Source organism: Coregonus lavaretus, assembly GCF_964263955.1.
Source record: "Coregonus lavaretus genome assembly, chromosome: 3".
Classification (NCBI taxonomy): Eukaryota; Metazoa; Chordata; class Actinopteri; order Salmoniformes; family Salmonidae; genus Coregonus; species Coregonus lavaretus.
In genome coordinates this window covers 57,207,761-57,223,922 of record NC_139990.1, presented here as the reverse complement: position 1 = coordinate 57,223,922, position 16,162 = coordinate 57,207,761, and the positions used below count along the sequence as shown (strand labels likewise).

At 43.7% G+C, this 16,162-nt stretch overlaps 1 pseudogene across 1 annotated transcript in view; it reads left to right on the top strand.

The window, feature by feature from the left end:
- The window catches only part of LOC311108167 (adhesion G protein-coupled receptor B1-like), a 65,273-nt pseudogene that overhangs the window by 44,331 nt on the left and 4,780 nt on the right, over positions 1–16,162 (top strand). Inside the window, exons 18-25 of the transcript XR_014615278.1 lie at positions 2,783–2,886; positions 3,163–3,265; positions 3,464–3,614; positions 3,803–3,872; positions 4,329–4,395; positions 5,945–6,030; positions 14,066–14,164; positions 15,838–16,009. The product of XR_014615278.1 is annotated as an adhesion G protein-coupled receptor B1-like (transcript). The remainder of the gene's footprint in view (positions 1–2,782; positions 2,887–3,162; positions 3,266–3,463; positions 3,615–3,802; positions 3,873–4,328; positions 4,396–5,944; positions 6,031–14,065; positions 14,165–15,837; positions 16,010–16,162) is intronic.

Genomic DNA, 16,162 nt, shown 5'->3' with positions numbered 1-16,162 from the left:
TGCCATGCTAGTGGGTTAGTGAGACAGCCATGGTTACGGAGCTAGCTAATTATTCCTGCAGCAACACTTGCCACATTCTGAATGGTGCAACCCCTCTCCTCTCCTCTCCTCTCCTCTCTCTGCAGCTAGCCTCATACAGCCCCAGAATGACAAACACCCAGCCTCTCGCTGGCTCTCTCTTCCTCTCCCTCCTGCTTAGTCATTTTCCCACATCCTTTTCCTCTGCTGCTTTCTTCTCTCTCTCTCTCTCTCTCTCTCTCTCTCTCTCTCTCTCTCTCTCTCTCTCTCTCTCTCTCTCTCTCTCTCTCTCTCTCTCTCACTCTCACTCTCTCTCTCTCTCTCTCTCTCTCTCTCTCTCTCTCTCTCTCTCCACATAGTAGGTCTCTGTCCCGCCCCTTTATCACTCCCTCTCTTCATCTCTCCTCTCCTGTCTTCTGTAATGTTACCACGTTCAGTCAGTCCTACTCAGCTGCAAGCTGTAGAAGGAAAGAGAGAGAGAGAGAGAAAATGCACTTATCAAAATGCTCAAACCTGAACCCAGCAGGCCCAGAGAGAAGAAGGCTTGTGTTTTTGGGAATAGGATGAATGAATGAATGTGTGTGTGTGTGTGTGTGTGTGTGTGTGTGTGTGTGTGTGTGTGTGTGTGTGTGTGGGTGGGTGGCACATGTATGGCTGTTTTTATTGCCCCTATGAGAGACAGACAAGTCTTTGTTAGAATGTCTCATGGGCCTGTGAGTACGCAGTTCACACACCTACAGACCTGCCTTTGACAATGTAACCCATATTAGGCCTATAGATAGTAAGACATAGATCAACTAACTCAACAGAACCACAGAACAGCTTTGTGTTTCCCATTATATCAGAGAGGTTGGTCCTCATGCTGTAGCTGCATCAGTACTCATACATGGATTCATGTTTCTTTAGATGCTATCAATCTTACTTGGGTTTGAGTCACATACAGTCAGATACAGAGTTCAGTGGAAGGTCATGGTCAAAGCCTGTTAGTCTGACTCTACAAACTAGACACACCCAGGCTAGGTATCATTGAACTACTGTGTCCATGGTGATTCTCAGAAAGCCTTGATGGTGTTGGAAAGCAGTTAATGCTATGATATGTATACCTGTATATCTGCATTGATACAAATCACGAATACCATTTAGCCATTGTTATCTGCCCCCTTTCTGAAGGCAGTTTTAGGTCAACACTGGGATAACATAGCCTAGCCTCTTCGGGATGGGAAGTCTCTGTCTCTCTCACTAGACGGTTGCACTGTACGCGATTCACATCCCACATCCCACATCCCTGCGCTGCCATTAGTGGAGACAGAGAGGGCTGTAAAAGTTACTCGGTCTCAGCTGACATTGTTCCGTTCGGCTGCATTCTTAATCTTTTTCCTTCAGACTGAGAGAGAGATGGGAACTCACCGCAGTGCAGATTAATCAAAGGATTTCATTAATTTGGCCCTCTAGCACACATCAAACCTGGAAACAAGACAGACTATAAACTCAGTCAATTATCTTCTGCTTGAGGGTGGAATGCACAACCATAGAATAGACCCCCCTCCTCTTCTCCCCGCCCCCCCATCCCTGTCATAAGACTGCTGTGCTCCCTTCCACCTCCATCTCACCTCTAGGTACTCCAACACCACCTCAACAACCCCCTCCCCCCTGCACCCCATCCCTCCATAGCTATCTCTTCCCATCAGACAACCCCCCCCCTATATCCACCCCAACACCACCTCTAACAAACCTTAGCAAAGACAACTACACAACATATTTCCATTTGGAACACATTACACATTTAATCAAGCTAGTCTTCTAGAGTAAGCAGCACTTCACTAAGCAGCACTCCTGAACATGGGCTTCTTGACTCACTGTTAGTACTGCTCTGTAGATCACATAATGCTATACTGAAGAACGCAGTCAACACACACGCCCGGCCTACGTTGGGAGAATGGCCCAGGATGTCATGCATGGGAGCCTGCAGGCAGCACTACTCCCTCAGATAGATACACTGCCTGCCAGCTAGATGCTTTCACTCTGTTCAGGCCACAGCAGGGAACAATCAGTCAGTGCTGCTAAGCATGCATGAGTCAAGACTGGGAATTGTGTCCGAAATACACACACACACACATACACACACACAAACACACACACACGCTTATGCATAAAGCAGCCACAGGGTAAGTGGGATGCTGTAGCCTTCCTTCCCTCACTGCTGCTGCTGCCACGCTACCATACCAACATCCCCATCCTGCATCACCATGGCAACTAAGACAATGGCTGCTGCGGGAACATGGAGACGGCGATCTGTTGTTGTCGATGGTTTTACAGGAGGAGGTTTGCGTTATCTTGCTGTGTTTCATAGTAGAACGTTTGAATCTGTCTGTAGTGTAGTCTGACAATTAATCTGTCAAAATGTGCTTTGTAGCTGCCGTTGGTTCATGGCCTTCAGCTAAGAATCTGTGTAGTGATTCACCTTGGAATCACCTTGCTCTCCATATCCAGCCAAGGCCCAAACAGAAGCCTGCCTGCCTGCCAGCCTCTCTCCAGCTCTCTTTATCAGATACCAGCTATACCTACCTCTGTACACGGCACTGCACATGTCTGTGTGTCTGTGTGTGTGTGTGCGGAGGGGTCTCATACTGTTTTAGCTTTGCAGTCCTGAACCAGGAGAGTGGAAGAAAGAATCTGCTCCATGATAACATGAAAAAAACAGCTTCTTTACATTTCTTTGCAGTACTAACAGTCTGTGTGTTGACTATATGTGTGTCTCCTGCAGAATATGGATAAAATGCAGCTTCCCTCTGTGACACTGATGGTGGGCTGTGGAGTCTCCTCTCTCACCTTGCTGCTCCTCATCATCATCTATGTGTCGGTCTGGAGGTGAGAACACTTGGACTCTGGTTAGTAAGCCCAGTAAGCCCAGCTGAGCTGTACTAGGCTGGTTTGGTTACGCATCCACCATAGTTGCTTGAACCGTGCTGGAAAGGACAAAGTGGACTAAATCTGAGCCAGCATTGTGCAGTTCAGGTTTGCTTGATAGTGTAAAAAGGCTGGAGCTTTTGAACCGTTTAAGTGAAGAAAGTATGGGTGTGGTTGTTGGTGGTTGACGGTCAGTTGGGAAAGGTGTGGACCCCTCAACATGTTGTTTCTCCTCAGGTACATTCGCTCCGAGCGCTCCGTCATCCTCATCAACTTCTGCCTCTCCATCATCTCCTCCAATGCCCTCATCCTCATTGGTCAGACGCAGACAAGGAACAAGGTAAGAGCCAATGAACAAGCTGTATCTCACCACATGCTCTCTCAAAGTCTTGTAAAGATCCTTTACTCACATCTCTCCATCTCTTCTTCTCTTCCCTGTTCCCTCTTTCAACCCCCCCTCACACCCTCCCTCTTTTCTTCTCTTTCTCCCTCACTCTCTGTCCCTCTCTTCCTATCTTGTGTTCTCTCCATCTCTCAGGTGATCTGCACACTGGTCGCTGCTTTCCTGCATTTCTTCTTCCTGTCGTCTTTCTGTTGGGTTCTGACGGAGGCGTGGCAGTCATACATGGCTGTGACTGGCCGGCTGAGGAACCGCATCATCCGCAAGCGATTCCTGTGTCTGGGCTGGGGTGAGGATGCTGTTTCTCTGTCTGTCCCACATCGCTAGATCATTAGCCGGTCTGAAAGGTCAGGGTTAGGCCAAGAGCAAGGGGCACAGAGCAAATTGGGATCAGTTTTATCTGTTTCTCTGTCTGTCCATCTGTTTGTCCGTCTGTTCCGTCCCTACCCAGTACTGACCCCTCTCCCTCCTCCTTAGGTCTACCTGCTCTGGTTGTGGCAATCTCTGTGGGTTTCACCAAAGCAAAGGGATATGGCACCGTCAACTAGTGAGTCTGCTATCCCTGATATTGTTGCTGTGTGTCTCCCTCTGTCTAGACAAGTGTCTTTTCTCTCTCTCCTTTTGTCTCTCTCTCTCTGTATCTTTCTTTCTGTGTAGCTCTAGAACTCGATCTTCTTCTAAATCCTAATGTTGGATTACCTAATCTTTAAAGAGCATTTAAGACATGTGATAAAGAATCCTTATACTTGGGGGTTGTTTTTGTGTGACCTGGTATCTGACTTGACCTCTTCCTCTCCTCACTCTACCCTACCCTCCTTTTCTCTCTTTCTTACACCATCTTTCTTCTTTTCTTGTATCTGTTTTTCTCCATCCTTTTTTTCTCATGCCACCTTTCTTTCTCTTCATCTATCTTTCTCCTTCCTTCTCACCTGCTCTGGGTGTCACTCTCTCTTCCTCCCTTTTTCATCTCCACCTCTTCCCTCTCTTCCTCTTTCTCTCTCAGCTGCTGGCTGTCTCTGGAAGGTGGTCTGCTTTATGCTTTTGTGGGACCGGCTGCTGCTGTAGTCTTGGTACTTCCTATCTCTCTGTCTCAACCTTTATTTGTCTTAGAAACCATTGTTGCTTTACTGATCTTAGATTAACCCTACATTTAGCCATAGAAATATGTAAGATACTGTAACTCTTGCCTTGCCCTAACCATAAACTTACAGTGCCTACTTTGTTGCATTACAACCTGTAATTTAAATTGATTTTTATTTGGATTTCATGTAATGGACATACACAAAATAGTCCAAATTGGTGAAGTGAAATGAAAAAAATAACTGTATTCACCCCCTTTGCTATGAAGCCCCTAAATAAGATCTGGTGCAACCAATTACCTTCAGAAGTCACATAATTAGTTAAATAAAGTCCACCTGTGTGCAATCTAAGTGTCACATGATCCCAGTATATATACACCTGTTCTGAAAGGCCCCAGAGTCTGCAACACCACTAAGCAAGGGGCACCACCAAGCAAGAGGCACCATGAAGACCATTGAGCTCTCCAAACAGGTCAGGGACAAAGTTGTGGAGAAGTACAGATCAGGGTTGGGTTATAAAAAAATATCTGAAACTTTGAACATCCCACGGAGCACCATTAAATCCATTATTAAAAAATGGAAAGAATATGGCACCACAACAAACCTGCCAAGAGAGGGTCGCCCACCAAAACTCACAGACCAGGCAAGGAGGGCATTAATCAGAGAGGCAAAAAAGAGACCAAAGATAACCCTGAAGGAGCTGCAAAGCTCCACAGCAGAGATTGGAGTATCTGTCCATAGGACCACTTTAAGCCGTACACTCCACAGAGCTGGGCTTTACGGAAGAGTGGCCAGAAAAAAGCCATTGCTTAAAGAAAAAAAAAGCAAACACGTTTGGTGTTTGCCAAAAGGTATGTCGGAGACTGGTCCTCTGTAGCTCAGCTGGTAGAGCACGGCGCTTGTAATGCCAAGGTAGTGGGTTCAATCCCTGGGACCACCAATACACAAAAAAAAGATAATAAATAAATAAATATGTATGCACGCATGACTGTAAGTCGCTTTGGATAAAAGCGTCTGCTAAATGGCATATTATTATATTATATGGAAGAATAGTTATGCATGCTCAAGTTTTCTGTTTTTTTTGTCTTATTTCTTGTTTGTTTCACAAAAAAAAATTGTTTGCATCTTCAAAGTGGTAGGCATGTTGTGTAAATCAAATGATACAAACCCCCAAAAAATCAATTTTAATTCCAGGTTGTAAGGCAACAAAATAGGAAAAATGCCAAGGGGGTGAATACTTTTGCAAGCCATGTATAGTCATCAATGGACCCTATGCGCAATATTGCTACCACTTGACTAACTACATGTTATTACCTTCACTTAGCAGTTACAACTTTATATATACTGTAGGTTTGATATGTCAACTATTGTGTATATGTGTGGGACTGACATGATTTACATGCATGTATCATACTCTATCATTTCTGTAGTTCCATGTCAGACTGACAGACAGAGTGGTTGTAGCTATATGGTCTGAGTGACTAAGAGTTTTTCTCTGTATCTGGCTGCTTTGTTCACATCTTTCTTTTCTCTCTGACAGGTTAACATGGTTATCGGGATTCTCGTATTTAACAAACTGGTGTCCAAAGACGGCATTACTGATATGAAACTGAAGGAGAGGGCAGGGTATGCCTCATCCTACCACACATCCATCTCACTGGTCCACCAATAACCAGCCTGGGGGCATACGCTTGGGGGCGGGGCTAGCGATGCCATTGGCTCTCACTTCTAGAACGCAAGAGCTAGGAAAGAGTCAGATGAGGAAATTGATAAGAGTTATTTCTTTAGATGACAGAATTTAGAAACAGGGTAGATAACAGTTGGGGAATAGGAGCACAGACAACAGGAGTATGGGAGAGAGAGAAAGGAGGGAGGGAGGAGAGATATAGCGAGAGCAGAGAGAGAGAGACAGCGAGAGGTGAGAGTGGGGAAATGAAAAGGAGCAGATAAAATAAAAATTGAAAGGATTATGTGGATGTTTTCATAAGAAAGACAGTGATCAGTGATTGGAAGATTTGTAGAGGATGTGGTCTGACAGAGAGGGATAGAAGAAGAGAGGAGGGAGGGAGGGAGGGAGGGAGGGAAGGAGGGAGGGAGGGAGGGAGGAAGGGTTGGGAGGGAGGGAGGGAGGGAGGAAGGGTTGGGAGGGAGGGAGGGAGGGAGATATAAGAAAAGGGAAGATGAGAAAGAATGGACTGGTTATCGGACCCTCCCATTAAGAAACAAGATGGCGCATCAGTGCTCATCTCATGGCTTTTGTATTGGTTTCATTGTACTCTGCCATATACTGTATGTTGCTTTTACACGTTCACTCAGCTTCTCTTAATTTGCAGGTGTTGCTATATAATGTACATTTCTGTATATCCATCTTTCTCTTTTATTTAGTTTGGTTGCTAGTTGTTTAGGGAAGGGGAGCAGGGGCCCTATGGGTATAGAGTAGAGACCTCAGAGATCACTCAAAGCACACCATAATGTCATGTGTTTGATTTATAGTACAACGCTAATGCTAGCTCTATAGCCATAGAAATTGGTTTATTTTCTGTTGTGTTTCTTAAAAAGGCCACTCACTACAATATGAAACAAACTCCATCTGATACATCTGTTGTGTTGGAGATGGGGTTTTTACTTCAGCCATTTGGGCATTTCCAAGCTCGTACTGAGATGGGATGGAAGGTTTTCAACCTACTTCAACCATGTGTACTTGTCTTAAAGTCTACCTTGTTTATACTTACTACTACTACTTAATACAGATAGTAGCATGTGCAGCGCAATACTCACCAATGTTGAGAGGTCTTGACCTTAAGTCCCTATATAACCCCAGGGTTGACCTTTGACCTCACGGTGACCCCTGCTCCCCCCTTCTCGCAGGCTGCTGTTCTGTGCCCTCATTGGCCATTGTTAGTGCATCCAACTGAATTGTTGTTTATTTATGTATTTATTTTCTCTGAACAACATGTTTGCCTCTCTCTGCAATTATCTATCTCACTTTTCTTGAACTGTACAAGTTTGTTTTTTGCTGTCTGAAACATTCTGTTTGAGTTTGCACAGAATCCCCCCCTCTCTCTCACTCAGGGCTCCTCCTCTCCAATCAGGAACACCTCAATCTCAGCTCCCCCTTTCCACCTCGTCACTGATTGGGTAAAAAATCAACCCCGCCCACACTGTTGTTGATTTGTATTGGGTCACGGCCCACCCCACACACTAAATATCCTTCCCCTGGCAGTAGCGCTCTCTGATTGGCTTAATAATCTCTCCTCACACTCTGATTGGCTTAATACCCCCTCCTCACACTTTCCCTGCTATCAATATCCCAGCTTTCATCTAAAACCAGCTAGACAAGCAATAAATGTAAAGAATAACTGTAGACATAAACTGCAGTGCAAAATCTAGAACACGGTTGTGATACATGGTTCTGTTCAATGTAGTCACATTACTAAGATACAGAATGAATACTGACAGAAGTATAGGATATGGCACAGAGTAGTATATGATAGGGTGTGTGTATGTTTGTGTGTGTTTAAATGTGTGAGTGTGTGTGTTGGCGTGTGTGTTGGTTTGTATTCGATTACAAAGTGGGTACTGGGGGGTTGTTTTAGGGTTGCGCAGGCAGACCACTGGGCTATCAATGGTGCATGGACCGAGGGGAGAGGGGGAGGGGTGGCACCAGAAGACTGGATGCATACACAACACAGTAGGATACCATGTTATTCTCTGATATTATTCTCACTGTTTGGGCCCCCTCTGCTCCCTCAAGGTTCAAACTATGCGTATGTGGACTGAGGGGGGAGGGACTGTGGGGAGGGGGCAGGGTGGCACTGTAGAGTGGATACATGGAAAACAGAGAAGGGTGTCAGTCTCTTTTTCCCCTCGCATGCCTTTCAATACCTAACATGTTTAATCAAGATAATTAATAATCGCTAGATGATGCGCCTTATTAGGCACGGCGTACTGTAGCCCTGCTCTCTCACACCTCAGAAATTTAGATTTACCCTCGCTGCCTGCTGATGCGCTCTCTCTCTTTCTTCCACCCCTAAAATTGAAGCTAAAAATGGAAACAGACAGGAGAGTAGAGGACAAGACAGGAGAGAAAAGGAAAGGTCTACTGTAAAGCCATCCAGGCAGACCTGGTGTGGTGTTGTGTTTCCTCATTCCTCATTCCAGGATGTGTTAGCACTGTGTTAGCAGGTTGCTGTTCAGTTACTTTAACCCTAGTTGTCACTATACAGACGATTCTAGTGAAAGAAATGTGGACGTTCCTAGTGAAAGAAATACCAGTAAACTGGGTAAACTTTGTACCCTTGTTTGTCGACTGGGAACCACAGAATATCACCTACAGTGGGGAAAAAAAGTATTTAGTCAGCCACCAATTGTGCAAGTTCTCCCACTTAAAAAGATGAGAGAGGCCTGTAATTTTCATCATAGGTACACGTCAACTATGACAGACAAAATGAGGGAAAAAAATCCAGAAAATCACATTGTAGGATTTTTAATGAATTTATTTGCAAATTATGGTGGAAAATAAGTATTTGGTCAATAACAAAAGTGTCTCAATACTTTGTTATATACCCTTTGTTGGCAATGACACAGGTCAAACGTTTTCTGTAAGTCTTCACAAGGTTTTCACACACTGTTGCTGGTATTTTGGCCCATTCCTCCATGCAGATCTCCTCTAGAGCAGTGATGTTTTGGGGCTGTCGCTGGGCAACACGGACTTTCAACTCCCTCCAAAGATTTTCTATGGGTTTGAGATCTGGAGACTGGCTAGGCCACTCCAGGACCTTGAAATGCTTCTTACGAAGCCACTCCTTCGTTGCCCGGGCGGTGTGTTTGGGATCATTGTCATGCTGAAAGACCCAGCCACGTTTAATCTTCAATGCCCTTGCTGATGGAAGGAGGTTTTCACTCAAAATCTCACGATACATGGCCCCATTCATTCTTTCCTTTACACGGATCAGTCGTCCTGGTCCCTTTGCAGAAAAACAGCCCCAAAGCATGATGTTTACACTCCCATGCTTCACAGTAGGTATGGTGTTCTTTGGATGCAACTCAGCATTCTTTGTCCTCCAAACACGACGAGTTGAGTTTTTACCAATTTTTTTTATTTTGGTTTGATCTGACCATATGACATTCTCCCAATCCTCTTCTGGATCATCCAAATGCACTCTAGCAAACTTCAGACGGGCCTGGACATGTACTGGCTTAAGCAGGGGGACACGTCTTGCACTGCAGGATTTGAGTCCCTGGCGGCGTAGTGTGTTACTGATGGTAGGCTTTGTTACTTTGGTCCCAGCTCTCTGCAGGTCATTCACTAGGTCCCCCCGTGTGGTTCTGGGATGTTTGCTCACCGTTCTTATGATCATTTTGACCCCACGGGGTGAGATCTTGCGTGGAGCCCCAGATCGAGGGAGATTATCAGTGGTCTTGTATGTCTTCCATTTCCTAATAATTGCTCCCACAGTTGATTTCTTCAAACCAAGCTGCTTACCTATTGCAGATTCAGTCTTCCCAGCCTGGTGCAGGTCTACAATTTTGTTTCTGGTGTCCTTTGACAGCTCTTTGGTCTTGGCCATAGTGGAGTTTGGAGTGTGACTGTTTGAGGTTGTGGACAGGTGTCTTTTATACTGATAACAAGTTCAAACAGGTGCCATTAATACAGGTAACGAGTGGAGGACAGAGGAGCCTCTTAAAGAAGAAGTTACAGGTCTGTGAGAGCCAGAAATCTTGCTTGTTTGTAGGTGACCAAATACTTATTTTCCACCATAATTTGCAAATAAATTCATTAAAAATCCTACAATGTGATTTTCTGGATTTTTTCCCCTCAATTTGTCTGTCATAGTTGACGTGTACCTATGATGAAAATTACAGGCCTCTCTCATCTTTTTAAGTGGGAGAACTTGCACAATTGGTGGCTGACTAAATACTTTTTTTCCCCACTGTATCTAATCACTGCTACCCACATTGTTGAGACAGAACAATGAAGTGAGCATTTAGCTGAAGAGTATTGCTTGTTTGATTGAAGACCTGGATTTGATTTGAGCAGGTCTAGGTCTATGTGCCTATGTACAGTATATGGGTGTTTCCTAATCAGCTTCATTCTCTCTCTCTGAACTCTCTCTGTCGTCTACACATCATAAAGACAAGGGAAATGGTGTTGTATTTCAAAAGCTACTGATTGCTTTTTAATATCACTGCCTATGGCGGGGGGTTGCTCTTTTACTTGAAATGTAATTTCTTATAATGTGATTTTTAATCCATCTGTCCAGCGGCTATACTGAATCGATTCCTTCCTCGGCTCTTATGGTTTAATTGTTGTTTTGCGAGCGGCCATTTTGTGACACTGTTCTTCTCGAACTCTGTTTCTTCTAGATGTCTCTGTCTTGTGGGGGTATTTTAATATAATGAAACGGTTTTCAAGCCATTGTGTAGAAGTATGGATGGACAGTTTATCGTTGCGTCACGTCCTGATAATAATCTCAGTAATCGCATACCCTCTTGTGTATTATTGCTGTATTATTTCTCCTACAGTATGTAATCCATGATGAAGAGGCATTGTAGAGATTGTACTGTGTCTCTTACTTCCAGTCAGGCATCCAGGCAGAGAGAGGCAGGCCACAGCAACACTGGGCTTTGTGATGAGATGAGATGAGATTAGATGACAGCACAGACACTGGAGAAGTGGGGTGACACAGAAATAGACTGCTAGATGGGAATGTGATGATTGTCTACAGTATTTGTGGATTACAGTACCAGTGAAGAAGGAAAGGATTAAACCTGGAACAGCTTCTCAGGAAATCTTTAGAATTCATTGTCTATCCTCTGTGTTGTTTTAATACAGCCATGTAGCAACACACACTCATACATACAGTGGGGAAAAAAAGTATTTAGTCAGCCACCAATTGTGCAAGTTCTCCCACTTAAAAAGATGAGAGAGGCCTGTAATTTTCATCATAGGTACACGTCAACTATGACAGACAAATTGAGGGGAAAAAATCCAGAAAATCACATTGTAGGATTTTTAATGAATTTATTTGCAAATTATGGTGGAAAATAAGTATTTGGTCACCTACAAACAAGCAAGATTTCTGGCTCTCACAGACCTATAACTTCTTCTTTAAGAGGCTCCTCTGTCCTCCACTCGTTACCTGTATTAATGGCACCTGTTTGAACTTGTTATCAGTATAAAAGACACCTGTCCACAACCTCAAACAGTCACACTCCAAACTCCACTATGGCCAAGACCAAAGAGCTGTCAAAGGACACCAGAAACAAAATTGTAGACCTGCACCAGGCTGGGAAGACTGAATCTGCAATAGGTAAGCAGCTTGGTTTGAAGAAATCAACTGTGGGAGCAATTATTAGGAAATGGAAGACATACAAGACCACTGATAATCTCCCTCGATCTGGGGCTCCACGCAAGATCTCACCCCGTGGGGTCAAAATGATCATAAGAACGGTGAGCAAACATCCCAGAACCACACGGGGGGACCTAGTGAATGACCTGCAGAGAGCTGGGACCAAAGTAACAAAGCCTACCATCAGTAACACACTACGCCGCCAGGGACTCAAATCCTGCAGTGCAAGACGTGTCCCCCTGCTTAAGCCAGTACATGTCCAGGCCCGTCTGAAGTTTGCTAGAGTGCATTTGGATGATCCAGAAGAGGATTGGGAGAATGTCATATGGTCAGATCAAACCAAAATAAAAATTTTTGGTAAAAACTCAACTCGTCGTGTTTGGAGGACAAAGAATGCTGAGTTGCATCCAAAGAACACCATACCTACTGTGAAGCATGGGAGTGTAAACATCATGCTTTGGGGCTGTTTTTCTGCAAAGGGACCAGGATGACTGATCCGTGTAAAGGAAAGAATGAATGGGGCCATGTATCGTGAGATTTTGAGTGAAAACCTCCTTCCATCAGCAAGGGCATTGAAGATGAAACGTGGCTGGATCTTTCAGCATGACAATGATCCCAAACACATCGCCCGGGCAACGAAGGAGTGGCTTCGTAAGAAGCATTTCAAGGTCCTGGAGTGGCCTAGCCAGTCTCCAGATCTCAACCCCATAGAAAATCTTTGGAGGGAGTTGAAAGTCCGTGTTGCCCAGCGACAGCCCCAAAACATCACTGCTCTAGAGGAGATCTGCATGGAGGAATGGGCCAAAATACCAGCAACAGTGTGTGAAAACCTTGTGAAGACTTACAGAAAACGTTTGACCTGTGTCATTGCCAACAAAGGGTATATAACAAAGTATTGAGACACTTTTGTTATTGACCAAATACTTATTTTCCACCATAATTTGCAAATAAATTCATTAAAAATCCTACAATGTGATTTTCTGGATTTTTTTCCCTCATTTTGTCTGTCATAGTTGACGTGTACCTATGATGAAAATTACAGGCCTCTCTCATCTTTTTAAGTGGGAGAACTTGCACAATTGGTGGCTGACTAAATACTTTTTTTCCCCACTGTACACACATTCGCAGATATACACCCGGTAATGAACACATGTAAAAACACTCTTAATTGGTTAATTGGAGATATAGGCTAAGAGGCCTGTCACGACTCACTACTTTGAGTTCATAGTTCATTGTGCGTGCGTGCGTGTGTTTGTTTGTGTGTTACTTTGTGTGTGTATATGTGTGTGCATATGTGTGTGCTTGCATGTGTGTACATGACTACATGAGTGTGTGTGTGCATGTGTGTTTCTGTGCGTGAGAGCTTTAGTAGAGTGTTCAGTAATGCCCGTATAAAGTAATCAGTCTGACCAGTGAGGCGTAGAGAGAAATAACCAGGGGTGAAAATATTCACAGCAATTACATTTAGGAAGCTAAATAAACAACGCAATTGAGACGCAAAGCATCAATAGGCACATGAAGTGTCTCTAATTAGACATTTGCATTATTCATTTATAAGAATACCATCATTATTTAGCTTAATGCACATAAATGAAGGATTCAACAATGTGAATAATAAGATGAAGAAGGGAAATATAATGTGTATTCATGCCAGTATACATACAGGTGCCTGGCCAATAAGAAACGGACCTGCACTTAAGTTTTTCCATGTATCTCTCATTTTAGTCATTTTAGCATACACTCTTATCCAGAGCGACTAACAGGAGCAATTACGGTAAAGTGCCTTGCTCAAGGGCACATCGGCAGATTTCACCTAGTCCGCTCTGGGAATTGAACCAGGAACCTTTCGGTTACTGGCCCAACCTCTTAACCGCTAGTGCAACAGTGTCACGGCACTTTTCTGCACAGACTCAAGATGATAAGTATAGGCTGTACTTAGATTAAAACGATGATTAGAAGAATGTTGGGATGCAATAGTGCCTTTGTTGACTTGATTATCCCACTCACTCTATATTGGTTAGGATCCCCTATAAGCTTGTTGTGTTCACATATAGTAGGAGCAGTGATCAATCATTGTGGAATAAATCAGCCCTTAGTGACATATCCACTGATGTGGTTGTGTATCTTGTCTGGCCCAGCCCCCACACATACCCCTTAGCCCTGAGAGAGACAGAGAGCTAGAGAGAGATAGAGAGAGAGAGAGGGAACTGTGACTCACTCTGAATGTATGAGTGTAAGAATGTGTGTGTGTGCATTTGTATCTGTGTGTGTATTATGTTACAGCGTGTGTTAATTTGACTACTTTGCAGTCAGATGACAGTACCACTGTACAATATGACGCTCAAATGTGCCAAGTGCGGAGTTATCTCGTCGGCTGACGTTTCTACCACAGCTACCAGTAACGCCATGTTAGTCCTGCTAATTATTTACCCACATATTCTATACTGCTTTCTCTACCTCTGTTTACTTTTCCTTGACATGCCTCCTCTACTTCCTCCTCCTTCGCTTGTTTTTATATTTTCATTATTCCCCCCTTTTCATTTCCTCTTATCCCCTGTACCCTCGCTGAGAATCACTGGGAATTAGTTCTCCAGTGTTGTTGTTGGAAGATATGGTGTGTGTGTGTGTGTGTGTGTGTGTGTGTGTGGACGTGTTTAACTATACTTGTGGGGACCAGAAGTCCCCACAAGAATAGTAAACCAAGAAAAATTTGACCAACTGTGGACATTTTGTCTGTCCCCACAAGGTCAAATGCTATTTCTAGGAGGTTTAGGGTTAAGGTTAGAATTAGTGTTAGAGTTAGAATTAGGTTTAGGGTTAGGGTTAGGAGATAGGGTTAGGTTTAGGGTTAGGGTTAAGGTTAGGTTTTTTGGGTTAAGGTTAGGGTTAGGGTCAGGGTTAGGTTAGGGGTAAGGGAAAATAGGATTTTGAATGGGACTGAATTGTATGTCTCCAGAAGGTTAGCTGTGCAAGACTGTGTGTGTGTGTGTGTGAAGCACAGACAGCAGAAAAGCAGCTTTAATATAGGCCAGAGTAAAAGTGCAAGGCTCAGTGGCTTTCAGCTATGTAATGCCCCCAGGATATGGATGGATGCAGTAACACTACATCTGTATCCGCATGGAGGAGGTTTTCACGGGCAGTGCACTTAACTTATCAATTAGTGTGTCTGTGTGTGTGTGTGTGTGTGTGTGTGTGTGTGTGTGTGTGTGTGTGTGTGTGTGTGTGTGTGTGCGCATTGGGTTTCTGTGGCCAGGCTTGATGTGTCGCTATATTTTATGTAATGTGGTTTTCAGTGGGAGTGTGTCTGAATGCTTTTTTTAAATAACACCTAGATACCTTTCATTCAATCAACTCAGGACAGAGTTAAAAAGTGCACATGTAAAACAAAGAATCTGAAGAGTTGAGGAGTTAGGGAAAGAAATAAGAATGTTGGTGAAGGAGAGAGAGAGAAATTGTCCTGTAGGAACATATGGACCAGAAGAGAAGTCCTTGTCAACTGAATCATACCTTTGCCCTCTGCCTCTTGCGTTTGTCTTTATATTACGTTTCTTTGCTTCATTTCACTTTAAACACCTCAGCTCCTCCTTTTCCTGTTGCTCTTGGTCTCATATGTTTTTTGACACATCCTAAACATACATGCATATTGCATATGTCAGTTATGGAACATATATTTCAATTGATTATGGATGTATGTTTTTGTGTGTGATATTAGCATATTTACGGTAGCTAGTGTAAGTATATTTAAAACATCAAGCTATGTACCTATACCTTGTTATAGGTATATTATACTGTACATAATGCCAATAATTTCAACAACGAGGGCAACATGCAGTACATAGATACAGTTTTTAGTAGTAGAGGCTGTATGTATTTCATTTGAAATACTTCTATTGTAATTAGAAAGATAAATGTAGTTTGTAGTATCATTTAATCCCATTTCAAACAAGTAAATCATGCAAAATCGTATTAAATAGAGACAGTTCTTTTCCAGCAGTGTAGTCTTTCCTGTGTATCTTCAACTGTGTAACTGACTGTAGTACTGACCCTGGCACTGGGCTGCTGTTCCCCTCCCATCCTCCAGGGCATCGCTGTGGAGCTCCTGTGTGGTTCTGCCTCTCCTCGCCCTCACCTGGATGTCTGCTGTCCTGGCCATCACCGACCGACGCTCCTCCCTCTTCCAGATCCTGTTCGCTGTGTTTGATTCGCTGGAAGGCTTCGTCATCGTCATGGTGCATTGCATCCTGCGCAGAGAGGTACGTCATTCTTCACTCTGTTGTCACTCTGACACATTTCACTTTGATGATACTCTGTCTCCTACTCTGTGTTTCTTTCTTTCTTCTTATTATTATTATTATTTTTTTTTTTTTTTATTGGTTGTTTGTTGAGGCCCTGTGCTCCACTGGGAG